This window comes from Meleagris gallopavo, chromosome 5 (genome assembly GCF_000146605.3).
Source record: "Meleagris gallopavo isolate NT-WF06-2002-E0010 breed Aviagen turkey brand Nicholas breeding stock chromosome 5, Turkey_5.1, whole genome shotgun sequence".
Taxonomy (NCBI): Eukaryota; Metazoa; Chordata; class Aves; order Galliformes; family Phasianidae; genus Meleagris; species Meleagris gallopavo.
In genome coordinates, this window is record NC_015015.2 from 17,477,347 (window position 1) to 17,482,225 (window position 4,879).

The 4,879-nt window shown below is 40.5% G+C and overlaps 1 protein-coding gene across 1 annotated transcript in view; it reads right to left on the reverse strand.

Annotated features, from left to right (window-relative positions):
• The window catches only part of FBXO3 (F-box protein 3), a 16,305-nt gene extending 14,606 nt beyond the window's left edge, over positions 1–1,699 (reverse strand). Inside the window, exon 1 of the mRNA XM_031553492.1 lies at positions 1,610–1,699. The gene's annotated coding sequence lies outside the window, so the exon portion shown is untranslated. The remainder of the gene's footprint in view (positions 1–1,609) is intronic.
• Positions 1,700–4,879: the final 3,180 nt, after the last annotated feature.

The window sequence follows — 4,879 nt, forward strand, 5'->3', positions numbered from 1 at the left end:
TAGCTCTTGTAAGGACAGAAGAGCCTTATTTCTTGAGGAAGATTTGGGGCGGAGGGAAGGGAGAAGAAAAAAATTATATTTAATCTGGAAAATTAGAAAAACTAGCAATAAAACTGGAGAGTAAAGAGGAAAAACCTAGCATGAATCATGTCTCAGCAGATGAGAGAAGTTTAAGCTCATATTCACCCTCCAACGTCATTTGTAGAGATTTCCTTCAGTCTTGATTACTTACTCTTCCTGGGTGAAGGGAGACCAGCGTGTCAGAAAGTAACCCTACAGTCTGTTCTTAGCAGAGCCCTGACTCCCTCACCTTTCCCGTGTAAGTTCACCATGCTCCTCTTCTCAAGCATCAGGTATTCAGTCTGAACTTCCCACTTGCTTCTTTCCCCTTAGGATTTTTACACAGAGAATCTCAAGGCAAAACTTTCACAACCTGCATTATAGCTTCATAAGCTGTATATAATTAGAATATTTATCATATGTTTCCACACATTGATGTCCTACATCTGAGGAAGAATAACCCCACACACCAGTACATACATCAAGAGGCTGGCAAGTGGCTTTGCCAAGAAGGGAGCCTTGAAGGATACCAAGCTGACCAAGAGCCATCAATGTGCCCCTGCAGCAAAAAAGCTCAACAGAACCTCAGGTGCAACAGGAAAAACATTGGCCAAGAACACTGTTCCTTTCTAGACAGCCTGCATGAGGTTGTGTCTGGAGCACTTTGTCCAGCTTGGGCTCCACAGAACAAGACAGATACAGATGTACTAGACAAGGCCTCAAAGATGATTATGGGACTGGAGTATCTTTCACATAAGCAGAGTTTAAGAGAGCTGGAATTCTTCTGAATGGAGAAAGGAAGGTTCAGGGGCATCTTATCAATGTGTGATAATACCCTAATGGAAAGGAGTAAAGATGGAGTCAGACTCCTCTCCACAGTGCGAACTGACAGTAGAATAAGCAATCACCAAAAACTAAAAGCCAGGAAATTCAAACTGATCACAAAGAAATCCTTTTTTATTGTGAGGGTGGTCAAACACAGGAACAGGTTGCTAAGAGTGGTTACAGAGTCTCCATTTTCGGAAAACTTTGAGCTTTATTGGACAGGGTCCCGAGCAAGTCACCATAGGTGACCCTTTTTGAGCAGGGGAGCTGGACTAGATGATCTCAAAAAGACCCCTTCCAACCTCAGCTACTCTGTATTTCCAGCCACAGCAGTCACTGATGCAGCAATCCAGGTGTACCCCCACAATTACCCCCACTGCAATTGTGGGGGTACACCTGGATTGCTGCATCAGTGACTCATCAGTGCTGCATCAATTACTCAGAATATTACCACAGAATATTTGGTGTCCGAGAGTCGAACTGCAGTTTCTCCTTCAGCTTAGGCATTAACAGGGTACCCCTATGTATCCATACAAACTTTGTTAACCCTTTTATAGAAACTTTTATAGAAAACAAACATTTTTGATACCTCTAAGCTCTCATCAAAGTGAAGACAGCAAATGGTGAACACCAATCTAAGTGTTACAGGAAGTCATGTGCACAATTGCATACAAGACTCTTTTTTTTTGCTAGCAGAAAGAAGGCTTCAGAGAACCACACTTACTCTGAAATAAGCCAGTATTTCTTGCAGTGTCTTTTCCACAATGGGTCATGGCTTGATAGTTGATTCAATCTCCGACTCAAATAGCAGCAGCTACAAATACAAAATCATTACATTTGATTGCAGGAAAGCAGTGAACTAAACAGGGATAAATACTCACCAATAAACTGTAACTTGCCTTCCCATGAAATAAATGAGAAAGCTTGAAAGTTCGTTAGCTATCCTTTTTAGAGTTGTTCTTATAAAGGTTAACAGTTTCCATTACAGCTGTGTAAGCCATGGACTACTTTTCTATTGGAAGTACATGCTTTGAGAACTGTCAGTAATTAATTAATTTTGTAAAGCAGGTCAGCCTCTAGGTCTTTTCCATCACAAACATAATCTGAAAGATTCAGGTATGATTACAATCCACCAGAAGTAAGCATTCCTGTAGAGCAGGCTAGTTATTATGTTTGTTTCATTACCTGAATTGCCCATCTCTACCTTAATTTTTTTTCCCCACCATTGTCATACTATTGAAAGCTCAATCAGTAAGATACATAACTGTAAAGTTTTAGGAGGTTATTTTCCATTTTAAGTTATTTAAATAACTTATGGGAAAAAATAAAACAGGAAAAAATACAAAGGATGGTAGACTTGGAAATAAGTACCGCAAGCTCACTCTTATGAAGAGCATACATAAGTTCTTGCCATTGCATTACAGGTAACACTGCTGCTTCAGGAAATTAAAAGAATCACATTTTGCCTTTGCAAAAATGCTGCATAGTGCAGTATGAAGAAAAATTGTTGGATATAGGTTGGGAATTGGCCTCAGAAGTCATTCAAGTCTCCCTGATGCAAGGAGATAGCAATATAGGACCTTTATTTTCCAAATGTCTGTTAACTTGCTCTTTAAAAGCAACAATGGAGGTAACATCAAAAAAACAAGTCTGTTCCTCTGTTTACTTTTACAGTTGAAAAGCCTTTCTGAGATGTACAGCTGGTATCAACGGGAAGGAAACCTCAGTATATTTATAAGAATGTGTTGCAAAGCATCAGCAACATGCAGAGCAGTAATAAAGGAAAAGTTATTCAAAGAGTCATAGAATTTTAAAGAAACAATTGTCTCATTTACTCTAACCCAAACACCTGACAATAAACCTTAGCCTTCCTCTTCTATGTTTGAGCAGAATTGTCAGTTATGCTTTGAAGAAACTTGCAGGAAGATACTGCCAGTAAAGATGTAGCATCACCACTCCAATACCTTGTTCTAACACTTAATGTGTATGCTTTAACAGCTGAGATTAACACCTAAATATTCAAAACGAAGTTACTAAACTTCAACTTCTGGTCATTTTCATTTATTTCCTTCTCTGTGTAGCTCAGAAATTGGCATTTTATAAGGACTAACAGTGCAAACGGACACAGTCACACACTGGAATAACAATGCCTCCAAATCCTGCCTTTGATAAGCTAAATCAGTTGCATTCTATCTCACACTGAGACCACAGAATTATTTGTGTTTATCTGCTCAATTCAATCTTCTTAAAATTTTTTCCCCAGTGTCCACAATAAGCTGTTCAAATCAGAACCGTATTAGTATTTCAACAAACTAAAGTGATTCTCCTGTATGCCCTGCAATTACCCTCAAAGTCAGAAATACACTCACTTCTATTAGGGCAGCAAGTTCTACCAATGAGACACACCAAACTGACTGCTGTAGCCCTTGGATCTTTTTATTCATCACCTTTCACTGGCACGGTCTTGCACTTTTTTGTTCCTCAGAATTAGAGCTCACTTATCTGACTGGTCAGCTTGACCAGAACACACACCTCTTGTACCACTGCTGTGTTACTTCACCAGTCTTTGCAGCACCTGTAAGCTTTAACGGCTTTGCTTTTAAACAAGAAACTATTCAACACCTATTAATGGCTTGCACTTAGAATTTAGTAGTAATCCCAGCAGAAGCCCACTATGTTGATTCATGGCTGCTCATGAATAACAAGACCTTGATATTTAGCAATATGAGAACTTCATTTGCGACATTCTGGAAGTTTATTTGTAAATAAAAACATCCTGAAGTTAAATTCTTAGCTGAAATCTGTTCTTGGCATTACTGGAGGCTGCCCAGGGAGGTGGTGGAGTCACCACCCCTGGAGCTTTCCAAGAACAGCAGAGATGTGGCACTGAGGGACGTGGTTTAATGGCAGCGATGGGCTGACAGCAGGACTAGATGATCTCAGTGATCTTTCCAACCTTAATTATCAACCAAGCTTATAATTGCTTGGAAGAAAGAAGTCACTGTGGTAACAGTGTAATATGTGGCTTCAAACACGGTCAAAGATTCAATTAAAGCCATTCTCATTAATTACATAATTGCTGGGATCTTTCATTATTTAAGGACCACCAGGCTGACCAACCTGTGGAATACAGGAGAAATGGGAATGTCTGTGACAGTGTATGCACACATGCCACTAAAACAAAGACAAGCAAGCCAGAGATGTCCTCAATTAACACCCCGAGTACCACAAGCTGAAAGCTGAGCAAAACTACTATTACTGAACTTACAAATGAGAAACCTAACCATATTCATCTCATTTCATCAAATATTTAGCAAAAACAGGCATTAAGCCTAACTGCCTTCACTATATTGTCATCAACTACTAAGTCATCTCCACTGAATTTACCCAATTACCCCACTGTTAAGTTTTTTGCTTCCATTATGCTTCATCTCATTTCTGCTGCCTAGTTAACATAAATCTCCCAGATGCCTTCGGCTTTCCTCACTAATATTTACAAAAAGAAAAACAACTGATGACAACTTATTTGATTCACGCATTCCTCTCTCTAACGCAACACCGATTTCAATCACTGCCGCTGCTCACACTTCATTGGGATGGTTTTAGCTAAAAACATATTCTCATCTCCGCCGTCCGACCCGCAGCTCTCACATCCACCCCGCACGGAGCAGCTCGCAGCTCTGGTTCACGTGCTGCTGCTGATCGAGAGGTCCTCCTGTTTGTCTGCATCTGGTTTTCCCCAGCCCCAAACAACAGCCCATTCAATAACTGCCTGTACTCCTGGCAACAGAACCGCCCTTTGTTTGCCCACACATATCAGAGTTCCAGAGAATTACTCATTCCATTAACTCAGCTATTGGTTCACCTCCACATGGCGATTTAAATACAAATAAAAACAACAGGTAATGGGGGAAGATGGTGAACGTTCCCTTTCGCTTAACCAAACACCGCCGCTGTTTTAAGCGCGCAGTGCTTCAGGACGCCTGCCCCCTCG